The sequence below is a fragment of the Sus scrofa genome, chromosome 1 (assembly GCF_054392235.1).
Source record: "Sus scrofa isolate SSC_HxYL_T2T_F1_AM1 chromosome 1, Sscrofa_HxYL_maternal_Yorkshire_Landrace_v2.0, whole genome shotgun sequence".
NCBI classification, from domain to species: domain Eukaryota; kingdom Metazoa; phylum Chordata; class Mammalia; order Artiodactyla; family Suidae; genus Sus; species Sus scrofa.
Genome location: NC_139383.1, coordinates 275,269,400 through 275,285,121, shown reverse-complemented (window position 1 = coordinate 275,285,121; position 15,722 = coordinate 275,269,400). Strand labels below are relative to the sequence as shown.

General features: G+C 40.5%; 1 protein-coding gene and 1 pseudogene across 1 annotated transcript in view; one reads left to right on the top strand and one right to left on the bottom strand.

The window, feature by feature from the left end:
- Positions 1 to 4,390, bottom strand: part of LOC100158090 (olfactory receptor 1J4-like) — a 39,965-nt gene extending 35,575 nt beyond the window's left edge. Inside the window, exon 1 of the mRNA XM_085019415.1 lies at positions 3,800 to 4,390. The gene's annotated coding sequence lies outside the window, so the exon portion shown is untranslated. The remainder of the gene's footprint in view (positions 1 to 3,799) is intronic.
- Positions 4,391 to 12,013: 7,623 nt separating this feature from the next.
- LOC100511911 (olfactory receptor 5C1-like) lies at positions 12,014 to 13,000 on the top strand (annotated as a pseudogene).
- Positions 13,001 to 15,722: the final 2,722 nt, after the last annotated feature.

Sequence of the window (15,722 nt, the reverse complement as noted above, 5' to 3'; positions counted from 1 at the left end):
ACCTACACCACAGCTCATGGCAATGCCGGATTCTTAATCTGCAGAACGAGGCCAGCAATAGAACCAGCAACCTTATGGTTCCTAGTTGGATTTAGTTCCACTGCACCATGAGAGGAACTCTCTGTAAATACATTGTGTTTATTCTTCCTAATCAATTGTTCAGGTCATTTGACTCTCTTACAGACTTGTGTAAGTCCTCTTTGTATTAAAGATTTAAAATTTGCACTCTCATGCTCCTAGTGCAAAATTTCCCCAGTCACCATTCATCCGTCCATTTTCTTTTTGATGTGTTGAACTAAATGGGTTTTCACTTTATAAAAATGAAACCGATAAAAAAAAAATTCCTCCTTCTGACTCTTCTGCCAGTGTTATCATTGGAAATTCTTTTCTGCATAGAGTTCATGTGATCAATAAATTGTTTTTTTTTTGTTTCAGTAAGATGTGTTATTTTTTAAGACGAGTCTTACTGAGATGTAATTCATACACCATAAAATTCATTTTAAAGGCTATAATTCAGTGGCTTTCAGTATGTGGTGTGTTATTTATTTACTTTTTTGGCTATGCCCACATCAACAGAAGTTCACAGGCCAGGCATCAAACACATGGCACAGTACTGACCTGAGCCACAGCAGTGAAAACACCAGATCCTTAACCCACTGTGCCACCAGGGAACATCAGGGTATCATTATTTTTTTTACTGAAATGATACATGACTTTTAGAGTGATATTATGAATTTAGGTGGTTCTCCTCCTACACATCTCACTCTCTTCCAGAATTTCATGGAACTTACCTCGTGGTGCAGGGGGTTAAGGATCCAACTTTGCCACAGCTGTGGTACAGGTTACAATTACGGCACAGGTTCAATCCTTGGTCCAGGAACTTCCACATTCCACAGGTATGGCCAAAAAAAAGAGTTTCCTCTCAATTTCAAGTCCCATAATTATTCAAAATCAGGATGCTGACAATAATGGGACTCTCATTCATTCAAATATAGCATATACATTTTCCCTCAGGGTGTTTCTTTCTACTATAATTTCCTCCTCTGTGGCACTTTACTGCAAGCCTATCTAGTTTAACTGCCATGTCATCTTCAAAATGTGCCCTCTCACACCAGCCCACTCTAATCATCAGAAGGGATCTCTTTTTCTTGTGAGCTCCACTATCCCTTTTACCTAATCTTCCTATTCCCACCATTCTAAGATCAAGAATAACAATAAATCTTGCCAATTCCATTTAGCATTGTACTAGATGTTCCAAACAGCATGTCTAAGGAAGAAAATGAAATATAAGGCACTTAGATTGTAAAGAAGGAAAATCATCTCTACTTGCAAATGGCAGATTCTGTATAGTTTTAAATTCTTAAGAAATCAATCCCCCCAAAACCTAGTAGAAATAATAAACAGTCTGAATTCAACACAATCCCATTACAAATCTCAGCTATATATATTTCTTTTGCATAAAATGACAAGCTGATCATAAAATTCACATGGAAATGAAATAGAACCAGAATAACCAGTCCTTTCTTGAAAATGAAGACTAATGTTGGTAGACTCACACTTCCTGATTTCAAAACTTACTACAAACTAAATAACTAAGAAGTAATTTATGCTTAGTACTTCACATGAAAAGATTCTAATCATCACAAATCATCAGAGAAAGCAAATCAAACTGCAATGAGATATTGCTTCACACCTGTCAAAATGGCCATCATCAAAAAGAACATGAATAACAAATGTTGGTAAGGATGCAAAGAAAAGGCAACCCTCATACACTGTTGGTGGATCTGTAAATTGGTGCAGCCATTATGGAAAGCAGTATAGTAGTTTCTCCAAAAACTGAAGTAGAACTACCCTATGACCCAAAAATTCCACTCGGGTGCATAACCCCCCCCCAAAAGAAAACCAAATAACAAAAACAAAACACTAATTCAAAAAGATAATGCACCCCAATATTCATAGCAGCATTATTTACAATTGCCAAGATATGGAAGAAACCTAAGTGTCCATCAACAGATGAATGGACACACACACATATAAACAGATGAATGGACACACACACACACACATATAAATACACATATAAACACAATGAGCTACTACTCAGACATAAAGAAAATGAAATTGTGCCAATTGCAACACCATGGGTGGTACTGGAGAACCACATGCTAAGTGAAAAAACTCAGAAAAAGATAACTAAATATATGACATCACTTATATATGGAATGTTAAAAGTACAACACACTAGGGAACATAACAAAAAAGAAGCAGACTCACAGATACAGAGAACAAATCAGTGGTCACCAGTGAGGAGAAGGAAGAGGGGAGGGGCAAGATCAGTTCAGAAGATTAATACATACACACTATTAGGTATAAAATAAGCCACATGGATTTACTGTACAGCATGGGGAATATAGCCAATATTTTATAATAACTATAAAAGGAGTATAATATTAAAATTATGAATCACTATATATAATACAAGTGTACACTATATAATTATTGTAGAAAAACTAGACTTCAATTAACAGGACAATGATACACAAGCATTATGCCAGACAAAGGAATACAATTGAGAGTCCACAAACAAACCTTCACATTTATGGGCAATTTGTTTTCAAGAAGGCTTCCAGGGAAATTCAAGGGGGAAAGAACAGTGCTTTCAACAAACCATGCTGATAAAACTGAATCGCCAGATGCAAAAGAATGAAAATGGACCTTCATCTCACACTTCATGCAAAAATTAATTCAGAAGGATGATAGGGATCAATGCAAGAGCTTAAACTACAGGACAATTAGAGAAAAGCATGGGAGTGAGACTCTTTCTGACCTTAGATTAGGCAATGGTTTCCTAAGCATGACACCAAACTGCTTGTCTGTACAAGCAGTAATAGAAAACATGGATCAACAGGAATTCATCAAAATCACCAAGTTTTTTACTTCAAAAGATACCATCAGGAGAGTGAATAGACAACCCATGGAAAGGTAGAAATATATCCAAATCATATAGTTGATAAGATATTGGTATAAGCATATATGAAGAATTCTTACACTTCAGCAAAACGACTAATAAACCAATATTAAAATGTGCAAAGGATTTAAAGAGACATTTTTCCAAATGAAAAAATACAAATGGCCAATTAACTCAACATCATTAATCATTGGGGAATACTAATCAAAATCACAATGAGATACCCCTTCACTTCCACTAATATGGTTAATTTTTTAAAAAAGTATTAATGGACAATGTTAAAATGTTAGCAAGGAATGAGAGGAGGGTGAACACTTCTGTATTGGTAGTAAGCACTTAACATAATGTAGCCAATTTGGAAAACATGGGCAGTTTCACAAAAAGTTCAAACATAGAGTTACCATACCACACAGCAATTCCATTCCTAGGTATATAACTAAGAAAACCTACATCCATATAAAAGCTTGTACATGAATGTTCATAGCAGCACTATTCATAATAATCAAAGAGCAGAAACCACATGAAAAAGCACATAATTGTTTAAAATTTTCTGTTAACTCTAGTATCAGCTTAGGCCCACAATAAACAAATGCAAAAACATAATTAGGGGAAAATATATTAGGGAAGATGCTTTTGAAAGATCAAGAGGACAGGATGACACTCACACATAAGCCCCTCCATTCATATAAAGTGTAATTCAGTTGCCATGGAGGAGGGGGAAGAAAACCCACCTGTCTGTTCATGAACTGGCCCCTGAAAAAAGAGCCAGCCACCATTCCCCCACCCCAGAATGGTAGGAGGCAGTTTTCATAAGCAAGGGAACTTACTTACAAGGCTTGTCTTTGAAGCCAAAAGCAGCTCTCCACCCCTGCTGGCCAGGATCTTGAAAGCTTTTACAGAGGCCCTCAGTGGGTTCAGACACACATGTTGTCCATAGAGTCTCAGCAACACACTGTTGCTTCAAGGCTGCCTCCTCGAAAATGGCTCCCAGCCTAGGAACCGAGGTCAGAGTGTACATTTCAAGGACATAGGCAGGGTCAAGACACCTCCAATCAGCCAAGTCCAACTTGCAGGTCAATCAGCAGTTACCTTTTCTCTGTCCTCTCAGTGACCTCTCCAGATGTAACTGAACAGGTCCCTATGGGGGCTTCCTTGGAAATACCCCCTGCTCCCCTGCTCCACCCCATGTTCTTGGCCTTCTGCTGGTTTGTAAACAAACATTAGCTTCCTCGGCCTTCCTCAAGTTCCAAGGAATACATTTAATCAGAGAATTGAGAAAAGTACAGATAGAAAAGGAAACAAGCCAGACCAAAAAAAATAATACTAATTTAGCCACAAAACAAAGTCAAGGACTTTTAGTTCCTCCTCAAGGGCTACAGGTAATATTCTGAGCCATTCCCTTTGAGCTGTTTGGCAGATACTGAAACCCCTACCAGGTGGGAAAAATTAACTGCTTGCTAACCACAAGCACGTGGACCAGTTGGAACCCAAAGGCTGATGATGTTGACTCCTGATTACCTCACCACCAACCAATCAGAGGAATGTCTCCCAGCTTGTTGTGCACCTGCAACCCTCTCCCTCACTCTGTCTTTAAAAATCTTTCCCTAAAAGCTATCAGACTTTGTTTTATTTTGTTTTTATGGCCTCACCCATGGAATATGGAAGTTACCAGCCCAGCAAGTGGGAGCTGTAGCCTCTGATCTATGCTACAGCCACTGAAATGCAGGATCCAAGATACATCTGCAACCTACACCACAGCTCATGGCAACACCAGATCCTTAACCCACTGAGCAAACCTGTGTCCTCATGGTCACTAGTTAGATTCCTTTCTGCTGAGCTATGACAGGAACTCACCATCTATCAGGATTTTGGGGCATTAGCCACCTTGTTGCCCTGCAACAAATGCCATTTTCTTCAAAGCAACCCAGTGTTAGGAGACGCTTTACTGCCCACAGGTAAACAGACTGAAATTTGGCTTGGTGACACCAACATTCTGGTGACGAGTTCCTACTATCACATATGTCTCTGTCTTCTGAAATGTGCCTTTAATTGTTAGCAAGAGGTGTCACTTACTTGGATGTGGCTCATTTGGTGGCTATCTGGCTGAATTTGGAGGCAGGAATCACAGCAACAGTGTAGCTCATGCAAGAAAAACCACAGTTTAAGATAATGATTTCCAACATAAGTAACAATTTTTTCCATCACAGGCCCATGATCTGAATCACTTATTAAGTCTCCTAGGCTGGGGACTCAGGATCTTCATCCTTGTGCCTTAATGTGATTTAATAAAATGATCCATTCATAGACTCATCAGGTATGAACACACAACACTGTGGATAAAGCCACAAGCACCTCCTTGCATGGTAGTGATAATGCCGTACATGCAATCCTTTTTTTAGGTCCATAGGCCAGCAATATGCCACAGCAGTAACAAAGCCAGTTACTTAACCTGATGATCCACCAAGGAACATCCCCAGTCAGCAGTTTGGTGGGTTGTCTGTATACTGTGATTGACATACAAAGAATACTCATGCCCAATGTTATTAATTGTGTATGCCCCTGGGCAGGTTTCTGGATTAGGACTGGTAATAGCAAATGGATCAATAGTAGTCTTAAAGGGAAAGACAAAAACCATATGATATCACTTAATGTGGAACCTAAAAGGTGATATAAATGAACTCATCAACAGACCAGAAACAGACTCACAGACATAGAGAACAGACTTTTGGTTGCCAAGGGGGAATCGGGTCGAGGAGAGATGGATTAGGAGTTTGGGATCAGCAGATGCAAACAATTATAGATAAAATAAAGAATAATGTCCTACTGTATAGCACAGGGAACTATTCAATATCATGTGATAAACCAATGGAAAAGAATTTGAAATAGAATGTGTATATATGTATAACTGAATCATTTTGCTGTACAGTAGAAATGAACAGAACATTGGAGTTTCCATTGTAGCACAGAGGATTATGAACCCAACTATTATCCATAAGGATTCAGGTTTGATCCCTGGCCTTGCTCAGTGGGTTAAAGATCCAGCATTGCTGTGGCTATGGTGTAGGCTGGCAGCTACAGCTCGGATAAGAGCTTTGCCCTAAGAACTTTCATATGCAACATATACCATGGGTACAGTCCTAAAAAGACAAAAAAGAAAAAATAAATAAAGAGGTTGGGCATTCAAGGCAAGAGGAAAATGTTAAATGTTAGGAGACCCCCAGGAATAATTTGTGTTGTGTAAAAGGTCATAAATCATAAAAAAATATGGAGTCTCAAATATGGATTGAAGTCTGGGGTGGGGGTGGGGAGAACATATGGGAAAAAGGAGCCCAGGGAAAGCCTCTAATCAAGCAGCATGACTGTCTTCTCCACACAGAACCTGGAACCCACCCAGACACACTTTTCCAAATTCCTCAGGCTCCAAAACATGCATCATCCTGGGCTTTCCACTACCACCAGCTGTCATGGGGTCCCTAAAGGCTGTGGAGAGGGAGTCTCTGTGGAGTTCAGGACAGCAGAGATGGGAAGAGGAGTCAGCAGGAAAATAGAGACCCTTCCCTCAGGGTTCAAGGAGAATACAAGTCCCCCACTTCCTGCATCTAGGGTGAGGCATGTCCCTGCCACCTTCCCCTGCCATCATCACCCCATGGCTGGACTGAAGCTTCTCTGTGGGAAGAATGCCTCACCCACCTCCAGCTTCTAGGTACATCCTACCAACCCCCTAACTCTGCGCTATCATAGTGACAACAGCCTGAGACACATCAAATGTCTGTGTGCTGAGGGTGAAAGAGCTAAGAACAGGGGCTCCTTAGGAAATGGGGAGGCTACATCCTGATAAATACCAGGAGTTTAGCCTTGCCACACTGAAAAGTGTTCATGAGTATAGTGGAGCCTGGGAAGAGAGGACGAGTCAAAACAAAGTCATCAGCAGAGAGAAAAGAGCTAGCCGGAGGAGGCTGAGAACCCCCCAGCATGCTAGAACCTTAAAGATTATCAGATCCGGGGCAGTTCTGGTTCTGTCTTGTTAGATTAAGAACCAACCCTAGAGTTCATGAGGACGTGGATTTGATCCTTTGTCTTACTCAGTGGTTAAGGATCTAGCATTGCCATGGCTAGATTCACAGGTCTCAGATGCAGCTCAGATTGGTTTTACTATGTCTGTGGCATAGGGCAGCAGCTACAGATCGCATTCAACCCCCAGCCTGGGAACTTCCATATGCTGCACTTGCAACCCTAAAAATAAAAAAAAGAGAGAAAAAAAAAAAGAGGAAAAAAATATGTCAGAACCTGGAATGCTGTCCAATATGACCTAGGCTTTCCATACCTCAAGCTTTGTACCCACAATAGAAGCATCAGTGTCTCCTGGGAGTTTGTGAGAAATGCAGAATCTCAGGCCCATCCCTGTCCTTCTGATGCAGAACTGACATTTAATAAGCTCCCTAGGTGCACTAAAGATTGGGAAGCTCTGGAATTCCCACCATGCTGGAGCAGAAATGAATCTGACCAGGAAACATGAGGTTGTGGGTTCTATCCCTGTCCTTGCCTAGTGGGTTAAGGATCTGGTGTTGCCTAAAGCTGTAGTGTAGTTTGCAGGTGCAGCTTGGATCTTGAGGTGCCGTGGCTATGCCATAAGCCAACAACAACAGCTCCAATTAGATCCTAGCCTGAGAACCTCTATATTCTGTAGTTGCAGCCCTAAAAGGGCAAAAGACCAAAAAAAAAGAAAAAAATATTGATAAGTTCTGATGATCAGGGATCAAAATCAAGCTACATATTAGAATCACCTGTAATATTTTCTTACAAGGACAGATTTCTGAGCCCTGAATGAGAGTTTTTGACCACTGTGTAGAGACATACAGTTTTTCACATAGCTCCACCTGTAGTTCCAGTGAAAGAAGTCCACAGAGTAGACCAGAAACACCTGATATGGCCCAATCTGCTTCATCTGAAATGAGAGGACTGAGGCAAGACAGTGCCAACAATAATTTGGTAATCTTTTAAGAGATCTAATTAGGGTCTCTGCACAGAGACAAAGAAACTTGATTTGGAGCCAGATCTGAGTTCAAGCCCAACTCCATACCTTCATAGCTGTGTGTCTTATCTCCTTCCTTCTATGGAATTCCATATTCTTTCCTTCAAGGAAAAAAAATGAATGTCCCTGAATGTCAGGATTACTCCTCATGGGCAGTAAGGCAACAGGGAGAAATTAATGGAGAATTCACTCTATGTTTTGTGCACACACACACACACTCAATAGTAAATGCTTAACTAATATTTTGGGATCCTTGAACCCCACAATTTCAAATAAATTTAAAAGCCTTGAAGTCTGATGGTTTCCATTTTATAGATGCTCCTCAATCTGTGACGGTAAGTAGTATTTGCGTGCATGTGAATAGATGGAAACACACAAGGGCTTTGCTACCAACTGGGTTCTGGATGTAGAACTTTAGCTGGCAAGCTGATTTTTCATGGAGAATGTGTGGTTGGTTGGAGCTTGAGGCCCACAGCTTTCTAAGCTCAGACACTGACCTCTAGCAGTGATCCCCACCAAGGTGGAGAAAATGTCTCCCCCCAAAAAATTCATATGTTGAAACCCTAACCCACACTGTAATGGTACCTGGAAGAGGAGCCTTTGGGAGATAATTAGGTAACATGGTCAGAAGGGTGGGGTTCTCATGATGGAATTAGTGCCCCTAGAAAAATAATCTAGACAACCTGCTCTGTCTCTCTCCATTATATGAGATAAAGAAGGCAGGCATCAGTAAGTCTGAAATTGGGCCCTCACCAGAATCCAATCATGCTGAGTACCTGATCTTGGGTTTCCCAGCCTCCAGAACTGCAAGAAATAAATGTCTGTTGTTTAAGCCCCCCAGTCTATTGTACTTTATGAAAGCAGCCCAAGCAGTCTAAGACATAGGGTATGCATGGTTTTTGGTAGTTCATTGCCAAATTGTCTTCCAAATTGCTCAGTTTACATTCTACCATCACAACCACAATAATATGTGATATAATCAATTTTTGCTACATGTTTAGGGCTGCACCCATAGCCTATGGAAGTTACCAGGCTAGGGGTCAAATCAGAGCTACAGCAGCCAGACTACACCACAGCCACAGTGATGGGTGATCCAAATTCTGTCTGTGACTTACATCACAGCTCAAGGCAAGACCAGATTCTCAAAACAGTGAGTGATGCCAAGGATCAAACCTGAGTCTTCAAGGATACTAGCTGGGTTTGTTATTGCTAAGCCACAATGGGAACTCAATATAATCAATTTTTTTTATCCAAATAGTGCTCTGTTAGAAGCTCTACATCATCCTCACCAGCCACAGGTAAGGTCCCAAACATTTAAACTAGTCTGTTTGTTTGTCCTCAATCACATCATGTGGAAGTTCCCAGGCTGAGGATCTAACCCACGCCACAGCAGTGACCTGAGGCAAAGCAGTGACAACACCAGGTTCTTAACCCTCTGAGCCATGAAGGAACTCCTAAACTCCATTAAATGAATGAGAAAGAGCATTTACTCAGTTCCAGGTGTTGCATATTGCTTTCCTCTAATAGATAGATATTACATCTCCCACTTTACAATGAGAAAACAGCCTGCAGAAGGTAAAGTGACCTGTCCTAATTTTCTCACCAGAAAGTGGAGGAACCCAAACTTAAAACCAAGTCTGCATGCTATTAATGTTCACATTCTTTTCATTTTTATATATTCAACTAATATTTATTGAGCACTGATTACTGCCAGACCCTAGAGGGAGAAAAATGAATCACAGGGCCATACCTAGCATATACAAGGACTCAGTAAAGGTTTGTCGAATGAATATTGAACCAAAGAGCTCAAAGCCCACAGAACAGACAGTCACATAAGTAATATGTGCAATAGAATAAGGAAACACTGTGATAGACATAGGCTCCAGGGCAGCCAGAACAACAAAGGGAGAAGTTTATTTTCCTCTGAATCATTTGAAGGAAGGCTTTATATCTGAGACAGTTTTTATCAAACACAAAAAGAGGAAATGTGTTCTAAGCAAAAGCAACTAGTGAAAAGGCACAGGAGGGTGAAGCAATGTTACATTTTCTGGAAACTACAGTACCTCTGGTTGCCATCAAGTTGCTTCCTTCCAGTATCAAGGCAAGACATATAGCTCAATTCAATTCAATTTACTGACCCTTCATTAAAAGCCTGCTGCATGACAGGCTTTGTGTGAGATGCTTTACATGCATCATCTCATTGAATCCTTGCAGCTTTTTATTTCTGATTAAATACATGAGAAATCCGAGGCTTGGAGAGAAGAAGAGTCAAGTCCTGGAATACTTTCATATCTATTCTTTACCCTCCTGGCCATATCCCCCAGATGCCAGCCACTGCTGCTCTATCCCTTCCCAGCTCTTACTCCAATGGGAAGATGTCCTCCCAGCCAACTTCAAGACTCAAAGCTATTTACATTTTGCATCAGGAGACTCTGCCCATTTCATTGCCTCTTTTCCTCCTTGGGAAACTGGAAAGGAGAAGGCACATAGAATCATGAGGTTTGGGAATTCCCCTTGTATCTCAGCAGTTTAAGGACACAACATAGTCTCTGTGAGGATGGAGGTTTGATCCCTGGCCTCACTGTTTTCATTAAGGATCTGGCATTGCCACAGCTGAGGCATAGGTCAGAGATGCAGCTTGGACCTGACATTTACATGGCTGTGGCATAGGCCTCACCTGCAACTCATATTCGCCTTCTAGCCAAGGAACCTCCATATGCCACAGGTGTGCTGCAAAATGTTAAAAAAAAAAAAAAGAATCATGGGGTTTTCAATCCCTGGCTAGACGCTAACTACTACCCTATTCATCATTCATTCATTGAACAAATTCAAGCAGATGTGGGTTTAGTTATAGAAAAATACAATATAGCAATAAATTAACTCACACTGATATTTTGGCTTCCCAGTGCATATAAAAGTTACCTTTACCCTATACTGCAGTCTATTAAGTATGCAAGTGCATCATGCCTAGAAAAAGCAATGTATGTACCTTAACTTTAAAATGCTTCATTTCTGGAGTTCCCATCATGGCGCAGCAGAAACAAATCTGACTAGGAAACATGAGGTCTGAGTTTGATCCCTGACCTTGCTCAGTGGGTTAAGGATCTGGCGTGGCTGTGATCTGTGGTGTAGGGCTCAGATGAAGCTCAGATATCATGTGGCCTTGGCATAGACTGGCAGCTGTAACTCCAGTTTGATCTCTAGCCTGGGAAACTTCATATGCTGGTGGTGCAGTCCTAAAAAGCAAAACAAATAAATAAATAAAATACTTCATTGCTAATAAAATACTAACCATCACCTAAGCTTTCAGGGAACCAGTGAAGGTGGTTCATCAGAGATCACCCATGACAAATCACCAATAACAAAGTAATAATAATGAAAAGGTTTGAAATAGTGTGAGAATTACCAAAATGTGACATGGAGATTCAAAGTTAGCAAATGCTGTTGTAACAATGGTGCTACACTGATAGAGACCTATAAAGCACAGGGAACTCTACCCAGTATTCTATGACAATCTATATGGGAAAAGAATCTGAAAAGGAATGGATGTGCATATATGTGTATAACTGAATCACTTTGTTGTGTAACAGAAATCAACTATAATTCAATAAAAATTTAAAAATTAAATATAAAAAGAAAATGGTGCCACAAACCTTTATTTAAAAAAACACTATATGTAAAGCATGATAAAGTAAAATTCAATCAAGCAAAGTGCAATAAAATAATTGAGCACTTACTCTGTGATAGGTTATGTTCTCAGGACTGCAGATATGAAATTAATTAAGACAGGCAAGATTTCCTCTCTCATGAAGGTTAAATGGCAGTGACTTAGTGTTAGAAACAAAGTTTTGAGATGTGATACAGCTTGTCCAAGGTCACACAGCAATTTTGTTACCATGTAGGACTAACACCAAAGTCCTGATACCAGTACAAAAAACTCTCTCTCCCATGATGTTTATGACCTTTCCCTTACCTCCCTCTGCTTTGTCTCTCCTCAGTTTCTGTTCAACAGGATGAAGCCAGAGAACTTCACCTGCACCAGCAGTGCCCCTGCTGAATTCATCCTTCTGGGGTCACAGATCGCTGGAACCTTCATGTCACCCACTTCCTGGTCTTCCTGCCCATTTACCTGGTGAGCCTTTTGGGAAACATGGGCATGAAGCTGCTGATCTGCATGGATACCCAGCTCCACACACCCATATACTTCTTCCTGGCCAAACTCTCCCTTCTGGATGCCTGCTATTCCTCAGCCATCAGCCCCAAGATGCTGGTGGACCTTCTGATGCTACTTGCCACCATCCCCTACACAGACTGTGTCCTCCAGATGTTTGTGATTGCAGGGCTGGCAGATGCCGAGCCTTGCCTATTGGTAGCCATGGCCTATGACTGCTATGTGGCCATCAAAAACACTATTCTCTACACCAGGGCCATGTTGCCATGTCTGTGCCTGACCTTGCTGGGAGCATCAGGCCAGAGCAGGGCAGTGAGTGCAGTGGGTCCACACAACCTTCACCTTCTGCCTGATCTTCTGCAGTTCTCAGGAGGTGAAGAGCTTTTTCTATGATATTCCTCCACTGCTAGCCATCTCCTTCAATGACACCTTTCTCAATGAACTGCTTTTTGCAATCTGCAGCTTCATCCAGACAGCCACAGTATTGACTACTGCCATGTCCTATGGATTCATTGCTGGCACTGTGATACACATGCAGCCAGTCTGGGGCTTCTGATGAACAGCTTCTTCCTGTGCCTCCCACCTCATGGCCGTGGCCATGCTGTAAGGGACACTCATTTTCATGTACCTGCATCCCAGATCCATCTATGCCCTGGAGAGTGACAATATGTCATCTGTGTTCTACACCCTTGTCATCCCAGTCCTCAACCCACTCATCTACAGCTTCTGCAACAATGAGGTCAAAGAGGTATCAGAAGGACTAGGAGCTGGTGCTGCTGTCCATGGCAGGTACATGGGTGAGAGATCCCAGCAGGCTGGTAAGGACTGACCCTGAAGAGATGAGGATGCCATTCCTGGCCCCTGTCACTGTGGGTAAAAATATATGTTCCTCTGGCTGGTTGTCTTAAATTGTTTGAGGGGCTGAAAAGGGGGAGAAACTTAAGCTTGCAGAAAGGAGACAGGAACCCGGAGTAATCTAGACCTAGCAACAGAACCAAGATTAATTTGTTGTTAAACTGCCTTAAGTTACTCAATGTTCAAATAATGAATGTTCCTGTTTGTTATCAGGTGCAATACTTGGTTTACTTGCCATTTGTACTTTTCTTCCTTTTTTATCCTTTTTTTCCCCGTTTTTTTTTTTTTTTTTTTTTTTTTGCCACCTCCACAGGATATGCAAGTTCATGGGCCAGGGATCTAACCTCTGCCTTTACAATGGCAAGCCTGAAACTTTAAACCACTGCACCACAAGTTAATTCCCGCCATTTGTACTTCTAGAAGCCTGATTCCCAGATACACCACATAAGAACTTTGTGGGCTAAAATTTCCATGAGATTTTTTGCTCTTTTATGGTTCTCCATGACCAGTAAGACAGCTCCTGCTCACCTTGACCCCAAGAGAACATCCTCAGACCCTCTCATGACAAAGAATGGGACAGAATTGGATGAGGCAAATAGTGCTATTAGGCTACATATACCATCTCTCAGGATACTAAATAGCACCAAAACATACATGAGCTCATTCCTAAAATTCTAAAAGTTGAATTAGAATTTGATCAAGGTTAGATTAGTTCAGGGCTCTGTTAGAAGTTAGAGAAGAGAGGAAATTGTGGTTATGGTTAGAATAGGGTTAGGATATATGCCCAAGAGTGGGATTGCTGGGTCATATGGTAGTTCTATGTATAGTTTTGTAAGGTACCTCCATACTGTTATCCACAGTGGTTGCACCAGCTTACATTACCACCAACAGTGTAAGAGGGTTCCCTTTTCTCCACACCCCCTCCAGCATTTTCTATTTGTGGTTTTAGTAATGATAGCCATTCTGACTGGTATGAGGTGGTATCTCATGGTAGTTTTTATTTTCATTTCACTAATAATCAGGGATGTTCAGCATGTTTTTCATGTGATTGTTGGCCATCTTTATATCTTCCTTGGAGAAATGTTTATTCAGGTCTTTTGTCCATATTGCAATTGGGTTTTTGGCTTTTTGCTGTAGCGTTGTATATGATGTTTGTGTATTTCAGATATTAAGCCCTTGTCAGTTGCATCATTTGCAAGTATTTTCTCCCATTCTGTAGGGTGTCTTTTTGTTTTCTTTTCAGTTTCCTTTGCTGTACAAAAGCCTGTCAGTTTGATGAGGTCCAATTGGTTTATGTTTGCTTTTATTTCTTGTGCTCTGGAAGACTGACCTGAGAAAACATTGTAAGGTTGATGTCAGAGATTGTTTTGCCTATATTCTCTTCAAGGAATTTGATGGTGTCTTGTCTTATATTTAAGTCTTTCAATGATTTTGAGTTTATTTTCATGCATGGTGTGAGACTGTGTTCTAGTTTCATTGATTTGTATGCATCTGTCCTGGTTTCCCAGCAATACTTGCTGACAAGAATGTCTTTTTCCATTTTATGTTCTTGCCTCCTTTGTCAAGGAGTAATTTTCCAGAGGTGTCTGGGTTTGTTTCTGGGTTCTCTATTCTGTTCCATTGGCCTGTCTGTCTGTTTTGGTACTAGTACCACAGTCTCATGATGACTGTGGCTGTGTAGTATTGCCTGAGGTCTGAGAGGGTTATGCCTTCTGCTTGGTTTTGGTTCTTCAGAATTGCTTTGAAAACAAAGGGTCTTTCGTTCTTCCATGCAAATTCTTGGATTGTTTATTCTAGTTCTGTGAAAAATGTAATGTGTAGTTGGATAGAGAATGCATTAAATCTGTAGATTGCTTTCGGTAGTATGACCATTTTTACAATATGAATTTTTCCAACCCAGGAGCAGGGAATATTTTTCCATTTATTTACATCTTTAATTTCCTTCATTAATGTTTGCTCATTTTCTGCCTACAAGTCTTTAACTTCCTTGGTCAGGTGTATACCCAGATATTTGATTTTTGGGGATGTAATTTTAAAAGATATTATATTTTTGTGTTCCTTTTCAAATAGATCATTGTAAGTGTACAGAAATGCAACTGATTTCTGAATGTTAATCTTATATCCTGCTACTTTGCTGAATTTGTTGATCAGTTGAAATAGTTTTGGGGTTGTGTCCATAGGGTTTTCTGTATATACTATCATGTCATCTCATAGAGTGACAGTTTTACCTCTTCTCTTGCTATTTGGAACCATTTAATTCTTTGTTTGTCTGATTGCTGTGGCTAGGACTTCCAGTACCATGTTGAATAATGGTGGTTAGAGTGGGCATCCTTGTCTTGTTCTGGATTTTAGTGGGAAGGCTTTCATATTTTCTCCATTGAGTATTATACTTGTATATGGGTTATATTATGTTAAGGCATTTTCCCTCCATACCGACTTAGGTAAGAGTTTTGATCATGAATGGATATTGTTCTTTGTAAAAAGTTTTTTCTGAATCTATGGAAATGATCATGTGGTTTTTGACTTTTGTTAATGTGGTGCATGATGTTGTTTGATTTGCATAGTTTGAACCATCCTTGTGAACATGGAATTGATCCCACCTGGTCGTGGTGTAAGATATTTTTGATATGTTTTTGGATTCAGTTGGCTAAAATTTTGTTGAGAATTTTTGTGTCAATATTCATCAAAGATATTGA